This window comes from Lagopus leucura, unplaced genomic scaffold (genome assembly GCF_019238085.1).
Source record: "Lagopus leucura isolate 7727_CA_CO unplaced genomic scaffold, USGS_WTPT01 Super-Scaffold_100157, whole genome shotgun sequence".
Lineage (NCBI taxonomy): Eukaryota > Metazoa > Chordata > Aves > Galliformes > Phasianidae > Lagopus > Lagopus leucura.
This window is the reverse complement of record NW_024962334.1, coordinates 3,295,314-3,313,437: the sequence shown is the minus strand read 5'-3', so window position 1 is coordinate 3,313,437 and position 18,124 is coordinate 3,295,314. Positions and strand designations below refer to the sequence as shown.

General features: G+C 40.2%; 1 protein-coding gene across 1 annotated transcript in view; it reads right to left on the bottom strand.

Annotated features, from left to right (window-relative positions):
- The window catches only part of ITGA9 (integrin subunit alpha 9), a 214,680-nt gene that overhangs the window by 110,873 nt on the left and 85,683 nt on the right, over positions 1-18,124 (bottom strand). The window lies entirely within an intron of this gene.

Genomic DNA, 18,124 nt, shown 5'->3' with positions numbered 1-18,124 from the left:
AGGCTTTGATTCAGGTCACTTCCAGTGTGTTCCACCTACTTAAAAAAAAAAAAAAAGAAGTCAAAACTCCATCTCGAGTGTTGCACTTGTTAAAAATATTATTATCAATTAAATGAATGAATGGATAAAGTTACCAGCGTGGCTGTAAAAACAAGGCTACAGACATGCAGGGGCGAGGAAAGCCACCTGCCAGCGCTGTTCTGAAAGCAAAACTCATAGCACCCACCACCCTAAGAGCAGTAACACCTGCATAAAATAAAGCTTTTCTACCTTTTTAATCACTATATTGTAGGCTTAACATCAGATGTACTAGATAGTGCCGCATTATTTGTTTGATAGGATGAATCTTGATTATTATTATTACCTTCTCTTGTTGCTTGAGCCCAAGCCACAAAACTCATACCATTTATTAACACAAGCGAAGCCTGAAGCCTGTCTTCTGTGAGAGGATAAAATGCTCACTGTGTTCTTTTTAGACTTGACTTCCAAAATCCAATTTACCAGAAAATGGAAGTGGCAGACATCCTACTTTTCCACAAGCAAACATCCCTCTCAAATTTTATCTACTTAAAAAATTGTGTGTGAATTCAATGCAGATGAAACTGAGAAGATAAGAAGATAACCAAAGACAACAGATCTTCAAATGGACCAGCACTCAACTAGACTCTGTACTGCACCAGGGGATGGGACATCCACTTCTTCAGCCCCTTCCTGGGGCAGGAGGTGTAACACAGAAATAGCAATGCTAAAATTCACATAAGCTACTAGCTTTGTCTCACAGAAAATCACGTGCAATGACTTCAGCGAGAACAGTATCAGCATACAAGGATACTCAAAAACAAGACCACTAAAAGCATAGCATGAGGCAGCAGTGAAACAACAAATCATCGGGCAGATCACCACCCAATCCAACTGTTTGCAGCCAACTATGTCTGCGAAGAACAACTGAAAGTGGGTGCAATTAAAACCCACCTACAGTTTTTTTTCTAGCTCTGGTACTGCAGTATGGCAACAATAAGTGCTTACAATTCCTAAGTGTTTTAACACGACCTGGGAGGGCTCAGTCCAATCCCCTTTGAAGTCAAAAGACAAGTTTCCCATTGACTTCAATGAATGCAGGAGCGTGCCCATATTGTTTGCTGGTGTCTCTTGCCTTTTCATTTTAGTGCTGAAATTGTGACTTCCAGCAGCTAGATTAATTACATGTGTGGATATTCCTTCACCACACTTGTCTTTAATTAAGGATGAAAGTATGAATGCTGCCCAGTTACTAATTGTGCCACATGTTCAGTTTCTTCTGCTCACAATCTTAAAACATGAAGACAACATTACGTGGGATTTCTCCTCAGTAAGACAGACACAGACAGTTCTGTCTCGCAGGTACACCACAGACCATCTGGGAAGCAAGTACAAAATGAGAACACTGAATATTTGCCCAAATGCAATCTGGAGAAGCATTATTTTAAGCTGGAAATACACACTGTTTCTTCCTCATACAGCCTACCCGAATGTACTACTTCCAGCAGTCAAACCAGGTGGTGCTGCCCATGTATCACCTTCAGGTATTTCTGATTTCTAGAAGGTAAAAGATGCAATGACAAACAGTTTCGAGATAAACTGAAAAATTCTTCCAATCAAGGAAAGTATAACTTGCTTTTTCTATCGAAAAAGCCCTATTTGAGTGGATTTGCCAAGGGGGATAATTTCTACAAGCAGCTTTTACATATATTTACACTTTTTCACTAGGCTGAGAAAGTGTTGAAGGTTAATGACATTTCTGCAACGTGAAAAAGAATCCCTGGCAAATCACAGCACATGGACAGCACAGCTTTTTTTTTTTAGCAGCAAAGATGCCTGGAGCACATCAAAACTAGCATGCTACTCGAGGAGTTCATATTATCAACAGAAGCAGCCATGTAACAAGTGTTCAATGCCTAACAGTAACAAATAACTAGATGTCACTGAACTGCTGCAAGTTTTTTCATGGTACTTGAATTGGATCAGGGGCCTGAAGGTGGGTTTTCTACAAGCCATCAGTTATGCCATGTAGCTTTCCTGTTCTCACAAAGCCATTTCTCTAGGGTGTTGCTATTTTCCTCTCTCAGCAAACTGTCCTGTCCAGTGCAACTTCCTGCAATGCAAATGTCCCTAGCCAGCCTTCCTCTGGAAGGCTGTATTCCTTCCTCTGGATGCTCTACCTTCCCCTCTGAGGTTGCATGACATCACCCTGAGGTGATGAAAAAAGTGTTTAGGTATGAACTGTTGGTTTTTTTAACCAGGGTGCTTCCTCGTTATTACCAAGCGAGGATGTAACCCTAAGAAAGGAACACTCAAGAGCATGTACAACAGCAGTAAGTTGCTTACAGAAATTGCAAAAGACACTGTGGTCCTGGGCACTCACCCTAACAAAGAGCAGGCCTGCCATCTCACCACCCAGAATAAAGACACTTTTTTTTTTTTATAATGCTAGGCTAGAAGCTGGGCACAGCATCTTCATTTTCTCTTCTGGCTTAGCAGGGGAGAAAAAAGCAACCAAGCAAACCAGCCGCTGCCAGATTTCTGACTGCATTTCTGTCTGGCTTTAGTAACAAGTCTGAAAAATCTGAAAAAGAATCACAGTGCAACTATCAAATATCATAGTTCTGATCCTGAACAGCATTTCTGATTCCCTCTCTACAGCGGAGGATGATGACTGTAGGAAATTTCTGCACAGTTTGTGGGCACAGAATAAGGCACACAGTGACAACACAAACACAGGCACTGATTCCAGCCTCCTAAAGGCCGTCTTCTCCAACCTTAACTTTGTGCTACCAAGAGCCCACACGCATCAGAAAGTCAGGAAAACGTGGATGGAACAGGACAGGGCTTTGTTATGGCGGATAGGATTTGCTCTTCTCACGGTGTGAGCAGCTGCCAGAGAAGACTGGATACCATTTCAGCTTTCTTTAGGCTCAATGCCACAGTACAGCCAGGGGACTACGCACGAGCCCAGTAAATCATCACATCTAATCCCCTTTTCTCCTACAAGGTAAAAGTCTCCAGCAGGGGCTCTGGAGACTGCCAAATTCCATTTTTAATTATGGCCAATGGGCTGAAAAACAAATTGAGATGTAAATAATCTTTACAATCTACCGCAAGAGTCCTGCAGGATGAAAGGTTGAAACATGGCCCTTTTACAGCAGCAAAACATTAAGTGAGAATGAAGTCATTTTCAACAGTGTTGAATGAGAAAATATATGTAGTCAATAGGATGGTTTCCGTGATTGCCCCTGACTTATCCTGGTTTGCATGTTTTGAGGGCTTCAATTCTTATTCTTCTTGGGAAAGTTACATTCTATCAGGCCTTTTTTCTACTCTGACATGATCTTGAGGACATCAACCCATGTAAAGTTTCAGAGCTTTCAGTTAAATCTGTACAGCTTTTCAGTATTCTGAGAATTCAGCTTTGTTTAGCTTAATGACTAAGAACAAATTTGAGTGTGTCTTTTAAAATACTCAACTTGAACATTATAGTCTAAACACGTTCAAGTTTTAAACAAGCACTAATAGTAAACCGTAAGCATTTTTAAAGGCTTAAAACATACAAAATAGATTTTAAAAAACCTAGTTTAGTAGATAACATATTAATGCCATAAAATATATAAAGCCATCATGCTAATGCTGGGCTAGCATTAGCATGATAGCTAATCACACTTCAGTCAAGTCACAGGTCACTAACACCCATGTCCTCAACTCAATGCCAAGGGATAAATTGTTCCCTGCTCAGTGACTTTAACAATGACTCAAGCCCCCACCAGTCTTTGGAACTAAAGGCCACTACTTTCACAATTTATCATATGGAATATCAGCTGTAGATCTTAATAACTATACACAATGGTTCATTAACCAATCAAGATTATAGTGCGTGACTTCCAAATGAATTACATTCTCCTATTATCTCAGCCTCCCTCTCTAAGTTGTGAGTCATATAGGAGACGAGATTTTGGAGCTATGCAATACAATAAAAACAGCAGACAAATTGGCTTTAAACTGGAAGACAGGCTTCCATTCATTCCAGACAAATGAAAGCGTAGGTCTCATTCTTGTACCTGAACATGAATGAGGAGTAACTTGCTCATCCTGTTCCTCACAATACTTAAAACAAATCTAAACTGTGGCCAAGTTTTAGACCCCTCAGGTTACCAATTTCTAGTGCATGAGCCAAGTTTCTACTCTCAACCTGTTACTAATCCTGTGCAACACAAAACCCGCCTCTGTTCTCAGGAGAGCCTTCCTGCATTTACTTCGATAAAGACATTCTAGGACTTGAAATAATTTGTTTCAGATTGATGTAATTTTAGCATTTGTATCTCCCCATTGCAAAGTCAAACAGAAAATGGTCATGTGAAAGTAATCTTGAAGAGATCTAGTTTCCATTCTGTACACAACATGCACACACAGAGTATATTTTAGTCATTGCCTGTAGTTAAAGGAGGAAAATCACAATTGCCAAGTCTATTTCAGAGATGAGACAGAACTAGAAGATTACTTGGTTGGTAAAAGCTCGTTTACAACATCACTGGTGAAATTTTGTGAAATTAATAGCATATGAAGGCAATTAGAGGCCTAACGCTTCAATAATCCATGCTTCTGTCTTCTTTTAAGATCTTGTGACAGCTATAACTCAAAAAGTAGGCAGACTGTCTTTGTTGCTAAACTTCAAACATTACATGGCTTCTGAAGAATCCCAAAATTCAGAGCAGCAAAAAGGAGCAAAGGACTTGCAGGGCGTCACACACTTGAGCATTATTTACTGCTGGAAAGAATGGGAATGCTCCCTCTGTCCTTTTCCCAGCTGTGTTAGTCTAGCACACAATTGTTTCAAGCAGGCCAGCAACCCTCCTCAAACCCTGATAATGGGAAAAACGTAAGGGAGGAAAAAGCAAATCTTGAAGGGATCTGATGCTGAACAAACACCAGGCGTCAAGCAGCCTGCACGCATGGAAAGGACACCTTGAGATGGCAGGGGCTGAGCTGCAAGTCCAAACCCCAGCTGGATACAGGCTCACATTGAGTTAAAGTGTGTCTCTGCACATCTGGCTTCCCGCTATCAGCCAGGGATGATAAAGGTATCACTGATGTCGGCATGAGAGAGACTGAGATCAGTGCTGTAAACATTCCATGTCAAAGGTTACAGAGACTTAACAGTAATATATTGCTGATAATCCTTTCATGGTAATCAGTAGGAAGAGTAATCATACGTGACCTGAATACAATATCATGTATTACTGAGCCCAGGCTTCAATTTCCAGCTCAATACTAACATGCATTATGACCATATAGTTTCAAATAGCTTTGTTTTCCCATGGCTTATTTGTAAAGTTGAATGCTGCTTCTTTTATTGGGTCTAACTCTTCCAGGATGGGTTTTTGTTTGTATGTTTGTTTGTTTAAATCATCCATTTCTGTCTCTAAGGATCATTTTCTTATTTTTTGATTGACTGATTGAAGACTGAAACAGGTTAAACTAGAACACGTAGACAGCTAGCTTTTTGCCTGGTACAGCCATCTCTATAACATATGCCTGGCTATCTGCCATACTAACAATTGGAAAAAACGTCTGAAAACTGATGGTGAGCTCACTGCTCACCTAAGCTGAGAGATTCATTTCACAAAAAAGAATATAAGAAAGAATAACAGGGGTAACAATTAAAGCACTTATGTTACTCTTTCTGAAAATACTGAACCATTCGTATTCGGTAGGGAATTACACACCGAATTGAGACAGTAAGTAAACCCACACTTCTCTTGCACATATGTAACCCTACCAGTCACTTGTCTTTTCCACTGGATTTACTACATTTCATATTCTGCTGATACAAGCTTTTATCTAAAACCTAGCTTCAGAGATTTCCTCTAACACTGCCTTAAAATACATCAGTTCCACAGTCTGAGTTAATCCACCTACCAGTTTCTCTTTGTGCAAGATATCCCTCCAACCCTGATGGATGCACAAGCTAAGCATGGAGGTCTCTGTATGAAGCTCCCTTGTTACCTCACTCTCCAGATGGATTTTTTTTTCGTTTTTTTTTTTTTTTTTTTTTTTAAAGAAAGGGAATAAGCACCTCCATTAAAACAATGCCTCTTGGGAATCATCAAAAGGCTCCTCCCAAATGTCTGTAAAAGATTCCAGAGCTGTAGGAAGAGCGAGGATACAAGACACATTCCTCCACTCTTCCCAGTGACCACCCCACTAAATGCCTGACTCTAAATGCCTGTTCCCATTTGTAGCTACCTACACCTTCTCAGTAGGATAAATGGTCTAAGAGGTTTGTGCAAATAGATTGAGATTCCATACACCTTCTTGAATGTGGGTCTTAGGGTACATTTCATCTCATACAGTATGTCCCTAATATCTAGCAAGACACTAGGAAGTACCTCAATAGGTCAAACATCTTTGGGCTCAATTGCAATCCTGGTATCTCAAATGCTCTGAGTGTCTGAATACCTGCTAGAAGTGACAGAAAATGTGTCTGACTATCAAAAATCACAACAGCCATGGAAGAAATGTTTTAATGAACACTTCATTTAAAGCCGACTTGATTTGAAGGCCTAACACTGTGTTGCTATGATCCTTTCAACACTGTTGTGTCAAAAAGCATTTCATCAGTGGCTTTATAAGAAACACATGTATGAGACAAAGAATCCAGTAATCAACAGCAAAAGGAACGAATTAGTAGCATTCTGTCAGGATTGGAAGGAAGCAGAATAATCTCCTGCAGAAGATAGAGATGAAAGAAGGTTATCATCAACATTTTGCTGACAGTATTTTTAATTGAGAAGATCTGATAGAAAAGGTCCTTGGAAGTCTTGCAATAAATGCAATGCAGTTCTCAACCTGCCTGAGTCAGAGTGAGGCTGAGTGCGTAAGAAAACATACTACTGAGAGGAGAATAATTTACTTTAAAAAAACTAGAGATGTTTAGACACAAAAATATGAATCCTTCTTTCAATCACAGGAGAATAGACAGCTCAACAACAGAGGCCTGAGAGGAAACGTGATCTAATCTAATGGAAGAGGTATTATTTATTAGCATAGATCTCTTGAGAGCAGGATTTAAAATCAATCTGGGTAAAAGAAAAAAGTGCCGTGATTGTATACTTTGCCACATGAATTTTAAAATGTAAACAACTGAAATCTTGAGCAGGAGATCTCCAGGAGCATTAAATCATGCTTTGCAAATCCTGAGGAAATGTACTGCTGCCAATAGCACGAGTGTGTGCTGTGCACGTCTATGCACTTACACACTTACATAGCGTAGGTGCATACATACACACACACAGATGTTTCTACAAATATACATATGTGTACGTATAGTTGCTTTTACATAAACACATATGCAGATACATATCTGGTTGTTCTGAAAGTAATGCCTCCTACTTAGTTCCACAGAAACTACAAGGAGCACAGTAACACTACCTGACAGAGCAAATTCTTAGCTACAAAACACTGTTTTTCAACACAGTCACCACTATGAGTTATGTATTTTTTTTCCAGAGATGAACAAAAGCTGGCTTGCTGAGCTCATAGAGATCTGGCCACCCAGAACATGGCTTGTCTTTCACATCACTGTTGCCACTGCTGAAGTGCACCACCCACTCCTTTACTATCCACCCACTATTTGGTCTCCATAAACGTTCAGCAAGTGTAAATGTAAATTTCTTCCTCGTAGAGGAATTCAGTTGCACACCTTTGCTTCAGATGCCATTTTCTTACTGTCCCTCTGCTGCCATCTGTCATGCGGCAACAAAATGTAATGGAACACTGGTGGGAAGGGTCAACCCCTACCACCATACTACCAGCATCTGCCTCTGACAAAGTGGGCCAACATAATAAAATAGGAGGCATTATTTTTGGAGCAGCCTTCATACATCATATATAAATATTTGCGACTGATTGACTGCTTTGATATGACCAGGGCCACGAGGATGATCAGAAGGCTGGAGTATCTCTCCTATCTAAAAAAAAGAAGAGAGAGCTGGGCTTGTTTAGCCTGGAGAAGGTTCTAGGATACCTCACTGCAGAGACCTAAAAGAGTCACAGAATCACAGATCACAAAATCACAGAATCACCCGGGTTGGAAGGGACCCCAAGGATCATGTAGTTCCAACCCCCCTGCCTAGCAGGGCCACCAAACATACACCTTCAGATCAGGTTGCCCAGGACCCCGTCCAGCCTGGCCTTAAACACGTCCAAGGACGGGGCATCCACAACCTCCCTGGGCAGCCCGTTCCAGGGCCTAACCACTCTCCTAGTAAAGAACTTCCCCCTAACATCCAACCTAAATCTTCCCTCCTTCAACTTAAAACCATTTCCCCTAGTCCTGCTGTTGTCAGCCCTTTTGAAGAGTTTACTCCCCTCCTGGGTGTAGGTTCCCTTCAGGTATTGATAGGCTGCAATGAGGTCACCCCGCAGCCTTCTCTTCTCCAGGCTGAACAAGCCCAACTCCCTCAGCCTGTCCTCAAGAGTCCACAGAAAAGACTGGAGAGGGGCTCTTTATCAGAGAGTGCAGCGTTAGGACAAAGGCCAAAGACTTTAAATTAAAAGAGGGGAGACTTACATTACATGTAAGGAAGAAATTTTTCCCATATGAGAGTGGTGAGGCACAGGCTCAGGCTGCCTAGAGAAGCTGTGGATGCTCCATCCCTGGAGGTGTTCAAATCCAGGTTGGATGCAGCCCTGGACAATCTGATCTAATGGGAGGTGTCCCTACCCATGGCAGGGGGGTAGGAACTGGATGGCCTTTAAGGTGCACTCCAAGCCATACTATGATTCTGTGATATAACCCTATGACCCACGTACAATTTCTGGCCTCAATTCTCACACAGAAGTATGAAATCAGCAACAGATGATTTACTGTCTTGGTGGTTATGAAGACTCTTCATGCTGCCATCCACATGGAGTTACTATGCATTAAAACAGGCTTTGAAATAAAATAAAAAACAAAAAACCCACACCACAAACACAAAGCAGAATTCCCTTCTAACCAGTTTAAAGTGTTTCAGATCAGATTTAAAACCTGAATCTTAAGTGCATCGTAACAGAAGATTGTTTTATGTAGTCCTGCTATTTCCGCTTTTAATAGAGCGAATCTATAATAAGCTTGTAATTATAAACTTAAATTCTTTAGTTGTTCCAAACCAAAACCCACCAATGTTTCTTCACTTTAATCTGGGGATATCTTTTCCCATAAGTTGTCAAGGAATTCTATGTATTTATCTACGTACTTTCATTCTGAAAAAAAAAAATCAGAAAATTTAAGAGAGTAAAATTAAAAAAAAACTTAAAAGAAACTGATGATTGGAACAGTTCAGGCCAATTAGACAAGTATGGATAAGTAAAAAAGATAACTTGTTCAGTTATTATTAAAGCATTTGTGCATGTATAAATGGGAATGAGAAAGAAATCATTCAGTCTCTCACTGTATCTTGACATCACTAATGAATTGCTGCTTTTCAATAAAAAGGAATTCCATTATTTCAATGTGGTTTTTACAAATGCAAACATTTAAGCATAGAATTGAATAAGAAAACTAATCGCCCAATTTAAATGTGCTGTTCCAACTAGACAAGAGCATACAACAGAAACATTGCAGAAGACATACAAAGCTCCTAGCACTATCAAACGGAACCCAAAGCTCTGCTACATCTTCCTTATACATGACTGCAGCAATTTCTGAAGACAGTGAGGAGACTGTATTGTGCTGGATACTGTGAAACCTCTGAGGATGACAAATTCCCATCCATCATTCTGTAAAGCAACATAATTATCCCAATTATTAATTACTAGGAAGCACCGTTATTAATCAAGTAATAGGGATGAGCTGAAGGAAACTTATCCATTACGTAGCACAAGCATTATGGATGACTCCAAGGGTATTTCATTAGCTTCCAGCTCTCCTGTTCTGCACATACCTAAATCTCAGCTTACTGACAACCACCTCAGAAACACGCTGCCTGTGTCACCTCCTCCCCCATCACTTTCCTCCCATCCTCTTCCCCTCTCATCATTCGGACACGGCTCTGCTAACAACCCCCTCTTCAGTTTCCCAGGCTGTGCTCACCACACAAAACTAGAAGACAGACACGTACAAGGAATCTCGCTGGCATTTCAGCACATTTAGCACATTGGAACTGTGATCAGATGGAAAACTTGCCATTTGCTGCAGCAAAAGCAAGGCTCTTCCCCTTGTTCTGCAGCTCCAGCAGCCTCGCAATCCACCCCACACAAGAGGATATGGCCGCCTGGGGCTGGGAGAAGAACCAAGGGTGTTGTAGGGTGACAAAGGATGATTATCAGGTGGGATGAGTGCGGGATGAATGAATGTTTCTCAGGGCAACCGAGGAAAAACACGTTTCCCTTTGCATTCCGCAGGCTTTAAACATAAACAAGCTCAATGTTTCCACAAATAAGAGCTAATCATACACTTCTCCAGATAAAAGCTGAGAGCTCTGAAGCTGAAGGCATATTCATGGAGTATTCTCCAGGGGAAAAAAAAGGCCCTTTAGAACTGTGATATTATGTGGACTCTACAAGGATTTTAAGCAGAGATGGTTAAGTTAATGTATTGCCACTTTATACATCCGTAGCTGACATGCGCCAGCTTTTGGTTATTTTATACAGTTCTCATTCTAACAGCAGCACTCCCATGGTAACTGGAATATGCTGAGGTGTGGTGCAAAGGAATAGATGCCAGGGGAGCTGGGAAAGGGCAAAGTCAGCCCTGACCCAACTGTAAGTGATGCCAGCTCATACACACATATCCATGGGAAGAGGTCTGAAGCAGTCAGATAAATAAGAAAGATAGTACTGGAGGTAAAGGGGGGTTGGCAGGTTGTAGATTGGCTTTTTCTGGTTTTCAGGAAGAAAAAATTATAACAAAAATCCCCAGATAAGCATATTTATTTGCAGTAGATCTATAAAATAATCTGTCCCCTTTATTCTTCTATGAAGGAGCTTCCTCTTACCTAATGGATGCAAAGCCAACCAAGCTCACCTCAAGAGCTGGGTTTTTTTTGTGTGTTCAGTCTGTTAGGCTGAGTCACACGATTACGTACAAATGCCAGAATGGGGACAGGCTGAAATGGCACCTTTATCAGACAACCAAAAACACGATTCCAAGGACAACAAAGCTGCTTTCGAAGGCTGCAAACTCAGCAGCACTGGACTTGAAAATACCAACAGCAAGAAATAACTTGACATAGCTGTGAAATTAGGTTAAAATAGGCTGTTGCATTTTAAGGGGTGAAGCTTTCTTTTAGTCTTCTTACTCTGTGATCTTTTGGAATGTATTTTTCCAGGGTTTGCTCATTTCCAAATTGGCTGGGCCAAAGTAAGAGCAGACTGGAGAATGGTGCATGTGTCAGAGGAAAAGCTTCAGACAGCACAAGGAGAAGCTAGAGGTTAGGGAGCAGTTGGATGATGCTGCAAGTGCATCATAACTGTGACATAGAGCTTGGGAAAGGACAAAGGGAAAGGGATAGGAGAAGAAGGAAAACAAAGCCACTGAACAGGATGGCAATGCTTTCTGATCCTACAAGCAGCTTGTAACAAATCCTGAAAATAACAAATAGCAACCTGCATATGTTTACTAATAGCTGAAGAAAAAACAAGGAAATATCTGTGTGGGAAGCTTCAGTGGTCGAATTTGAGACAGTCTTTCATGGCACAGTCACAGGTCAGAAGTACACATCAGACTCCCAAGAACAGCCTGCTCAAGCACCAGCCTATTTTGCACTGCTTTGCCTAGGCTTGGATGTTTACCAGCACCATATTCAAACAACTATGCTGTGAATGTGTTGAATATATACCCACTGGTACTGGCAAGTTGTAATATTTTTACCTTATCTTTATTTTTACATTACTTGTTAAGAAATCGTATCTTCAGCCTCAGACACAAACTATATAAAAATATATACCTATATCTATATATATAGATACAGATATATATATTTTTTTCCCAGTCCTACTGGCTATGGGATTTTGTCTATTTATCTGCTTTGGAACTGCTTCAAAAATCCAGTGCACAAAAACTGATACTGCTCTGTTATAATTTGTCCATGCTTTATCAACAGGAAATCCTTAAAAACAAACACTGAGATATTAATGATGCTCCTTGAAATTCTCCTTTTTGTAAAAATAAATGATCCCAAGAGGTAGCAACAGACTGCATTATTTAGTCTGCCTACTTGTTTATTCCAGATATTACATTTCATTCATTAAGCCTCCATTACATTAAACCATTTGTTCAATTACAGTTTATTTTCCAGAAATGCATATAGTTTAGTCCTACAGCAAACCCAAGGTGTGCCTTCTAAACGTGTATGTGGCATCACCTTTCAGTCACAGATTTTTGTCACGCTTCTGTGCTAGATTAAAGACCTCTTTACTGTTCACAAATACCTTCTTAAGTATCTCTTGGTCTTCATTAAAATAAATGCTGTGACCACTTCAAATTTCTAAGCGAACCCTTCCCTTTGATGCCTGAATGCCATTTTATAGTTCCTTACAACCTCCTTTAGATGGAAAGCAGCTTGTCAGTGAATGCACTGGCCCAAGCAATGTTCTTTATGGAATAAGAATCACCTCAAGTTACTATTCCCTATGCTAACCCAAATAACTGATTCCTTTTTACCAATCATTACAAATGACAAGCCATGTTAATTATTGGTCTGCTATGCCTCTGAAATCACCTACAGAGACCCTGCTCCACATAACAAGCCTCTTCCACCTCCATAGGTGGATATATGACCTCACTACACTGAAATACATTTGGATCAAGTCATAGAACCATAGAATCCTAGAATGGCCTGCGTTGCAAAGGACCACAATGCACATCCAGTTCCAACCCCCCGCTGTTTGCAGGGTCGCCAACCAGCAGCCCAGGCTGCCCAGAGCCACATCCAGCCTGGCCTTGAAGTAACTCAACTCGTTTGAAGCACTTCATAAAAATATTCCCCATTCTCCCCTTTAAACGACTGTGGGGGTTTTTTATATGCAAGGTCTGGAAGTCATTTTGTATTTATTTTCAGACACGTATATACTGTACTGATAAATACTAAACTTTCCCTGAAGAATGTCAGAGCTAACAACCTAACCCTACGGTGACATCTCTTTTTACATCAGCTTGCTGTGCAACTGTTCATTTTTATATTTACAGATTTTGTACTATTTTTTTCTAAATAATGGCAGCTAAGATGTTAAGAACTGCAAGCCCCAGAACCCCTACCAGTCCTTCACTCCTTTGAGCAATTTCTTTTTCTTTTTCTTTACGATGTTTTTTTTCCTGTAATTTTCTTGAACAATCACACAACACAATGGCATTTCCATTACATTGTCTGTGCAGTGATGTCAACTCACTTCAGATCTGCTTTCCTACCCTTATTTGGTATACTGATACTTCAGAACCTGTAATGCCTACTGGAATTGCCCTTGAATTTCAAGTATTAGGGAAAGTTAGCAATATGGAGCCAGAGAGCTCTTCAGCCAGTCCTTGGGATCCTTAACTCTCCAGACCATTTTAACACGACGACTTCTGGTAAACATTATTTGAATTTTTCCATATTTACAAATGCATTAAAGGAACAAAATAATCTTAATGAAATGAGTGCATTTTCCTGCTCTTTCCAGAAGCGTAAGCATTTCATGAAAACGCTTCTCCTTTCACCTGTATGAACGGTTTTATAACCATCATCAAATGATGTCCCAGTATTATTGCTAGGATTTATTTCATTAATGCATCAACTTCATTCTCAATAGGCTACAATCATAAAGGAAAAGTATTCTACAAACCCCAAGGGCAAGCAGCACAGCTGCTGTCCCACAAGTACTGATGCTCCCATTATGGATCCCATGGAATAGCAGGGCAATATTCCATAAATGCTTTAACATCTCTGGGAACAACATCAGTAAGAACTGATGTGAGTTGAAAAACCTCTAAAAATGCTCTGCCCCTTTTCCTTTGCTCTGTAAGGATAAATGGAAGAAACCAACTGCCCTGTTTTTATCCAGATTAACAGCTTCAAATCTCCATAATCCAAAATTGTGAAAATAATAACAACAAGAGCTTGAAGGCAAATTTAGATCCTAATCTTACTGCTATAGTGCAGCTCAATAGAAACAGTGTTTTATTATAGAATCATAGAATCCTACTTCTATTTTATCCTTATTTGTTAATTAAGAATGGAAAAAAATCCTTTAAAAAGCTCCCACGCAGCACACTAGGTGTAAATGGCTCACAACCACCCACAGGTGATCTGATTTCTTCTTAAAAGCCCTCAGGCAAGCAGGGAGGAATAAACTGATACATCATAAGTGTCAGGACAAAAAGGTTTACTTAGCTTTACTTACTCTTCCATTAAAAATATAAAATGATTTTTAGGTTTTCTTTCTGTTTGAAGTGGGTGGAATTCTCTTTCCATGCACACACACAAAAAACTCCTGTTTTTACATCTACCCATCAGTAAAGAGGAGACTTCTCTCAGCGTATGACATTTAAAAAGGAAACAAAAAGGGAAAAATACAGATTATGTTACGGTAGTAGGTATCCACCTCCAGCAAGATTTTCCAAGGCCTCTGAGAGGAAAACCCTTTCCGTTGTGTAGAAATAGCCTCAATTGACTTTTCCACTCCTTTAACTGCCAGTGTGCAGCACATATAATCTCCAGATCTACCTTTAGAGCTGACCAAATTAACAACCGCATCTTTTCTTTGGAAAGGGCATTTAAAATAAACTAACAAAACAGAAAAAAACCATTACGGATCTTCTCTAGGATCCTAACGGAACAAGCCTCCTCTGCCAGCAGTTTCCCAGCTTACCGTAGAGAGATGAAACATTTTACTAAAACTTCAATACGTGGGCAAGAAAAACACACAATGTGCTGTTACACCTTAATGCTTTAGGAAACAATCATTGAGATGTTTGGTGTGTTCTGTGTATGTGACACAACCGCTATCAACTTTGCAAAAATGCCATTACAAAGAGTGAAGGTCTGCCACTTTTTTCCCCACAGCAAAATGTCAATGCAATTTAAAATGAGAACTGGCTGCCTAGGAGATGCTAGCCCTAGGATTTGCAATAATAGTGCTGAAAACTTGCTCATCTTCTTCCTTCGAAACCCAACAGGAAAAGCAGTCCCTTTTAAGAAATACCTCAGTAACTCCATGTCAAAAGTTTATGTTGAATGAAATGCTAAGGAAGAAATACAGACCTGGGCACCTAACTGATGGAAACCTCTGCCTCAGCAGTGAAGTGCAAGTGAATACAAAGCCCCACTGCAGCTGTGCAGCCCTGAAACATACCTGTGATGTGCCAAAACCACTCTGCAAGTGGTACATGACACATCCTTCGTCCCCATTCACCTTATATCTAACTTTAAAACCCTGGCTCAAAGGAAGCATTCTGATACTACACAACCCAATGGGTAGAAACTTACTGAACTCATTAAATAATGAGTTAATAAATAACCTGCATGACCAAGAATTTGTAACCTGATGTTGTAACCTACCACTTCCAAAGGAGAACTGTCACACTCAAGCATCAAGCCCATCCACTAGCCAAAATGAGCTCTCTGAAAATCCCATCTAACTGCAACCTGCACACTTACATTCTCTTTAGACCTCATGGCACTGCCGCTTTACATGGGAATCAACTGACTATCTTTTCAACTGACCACGTGGATGCTTATTTTTGATGCCGTTTAAGTGCTTATTTTTGAAAATTTGCCCTTGGTCTGATCATTTCCCTGAAACAAAAAACTCTGGGTAGCCTCACGAGCTGCCAGACAGCTTTCAGCCAACAGCAAGAGCTATACAGAGTGTATCAGATCAACAGAGGCTCCTGGTTTTCTTTCCATTTAGTAAAACTTTAACATATTCTCTCTCTCTTCTTTGAGCTTTTACTGTACTACAACATAACAGACATCATAAAATATGACAGCTGAAAGATTCTGGGAGACCTCTACTTGATGATCAGTCATTTTCAAAATTCAAGTGTAGCACCATTAGGGCTCACTTTAAGTCTGCTTCTTAGACACACAAAAATCCTACCTACAATTAAAGTTGGCTGTCTATCAAGACAAAGTATAGCTTGAATATAAACTACTACTTAGGAATTGCTTTGGGCAATTCCCACAGAGACTAAACAGCACGTTAACAAACAAATTCCCAAATATATGACAATCTAAAAATACAGAGCACCTGAATAGGATGGGACGGGAAAGAAGAATACCTTAGTCAGTGATCCTGAAGACTGGACGTGCTTTCCAAATTATATACTCCTAAAAATAAACTCCTGTTGCACATCTGTTAGAAGCTAAGACTGAAGATGAGGTCAGATGCTGTCAATATCTCCTGCTTATTCAGGAGGAGCACAGGCAAAGTCCCATTTCTGTGAACTCAGCAGTAACATAATGCAAGAGACCATTTTCAGCTACTATTCACAGATCCTACAGGCTGTCAGCTTCTCCTAATGCTCACCTTCTGCTTTCCAGTGATCTGTGGAGTGCTTCCCTGCTCCAAGACCACTGCCAGCCCCTTGGATCTGCTCAGATTTGTTACCAGCTGGGCCTGTAACAGAGGCTCTTCTTTACACTCTGCACAAAAGTACTGATTTTAACAAGGCAAAAAGATACCAGGAAGTGCTTGGAAGACCTTGAGGAGATGTGCCATGGGAGGGAAAGCAGCACAGAGAAAAGCAAATCACATTTCTGCTTTGTAAAATTTCTGTGGCATCTCTTTCTTAATGGAAGCACTTGGCCTTTGGTCAACCTAAAGAACACTTCTGTAGAGCTGTCAGGAGTCATGCATATACCAAGTTATGCACTCTGTATCTTTTAAACCAAAAAAGGGAGATACCATGCACTCTCATTTCCAAAGTTAGTGTTAAAAATTCCTCTAAAAACTCCTCGGGTGGTACTGAACTCTCCTTAGTTTCTACCGTAAAAAAAAAAAAAAAAGCAATATAAAATTGGATCACTGCTCTCTCAGCTGAAGAATTTGTGAGGCTTATCTTTGCTTTCTTGAAAACACCTCTTTCTAATAATATGGTATAAATATCTGGACATCCAGATAGCAAATAAATACAACTGTGCAATGGAGGAAGCAATGTTTTTGGAAAAAAACATGTGGAAAACCTACACGAGTTGAGCAGCAGATGATGCCATATAATCCCAGCAATCTGAATAAGGAATCAAAACACTTCCTGCTTAGCAAAAGGTTTCGTGAATTGTTCCCCTTACCTCCATCTCCTGCCTAAGCAAATATATAAATGGGATGCTTTTTCTAGAAACATTCTCGATAACTGCCTTGTTCTGCTTTTGTTGTTGTTATAAAGTGCATCTACTTCACCATGCTTTCCTGTTAGCACCTGATGATTCCAATCTAGGCATTAAATGCAGATTAAAATTTTGGTAGGCTTTCCTATAAACGGCCTGAAAGCGTATGTCAACCAGGTAATGCTTGTAGGAACCCAACCCTCAATTGTGAGCAAGTCAGCATGCATAATGGAAGCCATAACGTTATTAAGCCACTTTGAAGGACAGGCTTGCATCTCCAAATACACATTTTAGTCCACACTGAACATATATGGTTTGTCATGAATCTCAAAGTGGATTCCCTATCTTATTAAGAGCCAGTTTAAAAACCTCCATTTAAAAAAAAAAAAAAAAAAACAAAAAAAAACAAAAAAAAAAACAACCCTCTACCAGTACTCCACCTTCTTAGCAGGGCAATGACAATTTTAATTCAAGGAAAAAAAAAAAAATCCAGCACTGATCTCATATAAATGCACTGTAGGTCAACAAGGGCTCATACATGCCACCATATACACTCTCTTCTTCCCCATCAAATCCACCGAAGAAGCACTGAGTACTTGGTTCTCAGTTTAAGCTCCAAGCACACTACAATGGTGGGCTTGGTCTTGGGGCTCCCTTTGACTTTGGTGTAGGATTTCCAAGGAGATGTTTCCCCAGATGTCTGACCCTGCCCCACTAGCATGCAACGAATCCCCGACAGTATGGAAACACTATTTGCCAGAGGCAAATCCTTATTGCCCAAAGCAATTCCTAAGTAGTAGTTTATATTAAGC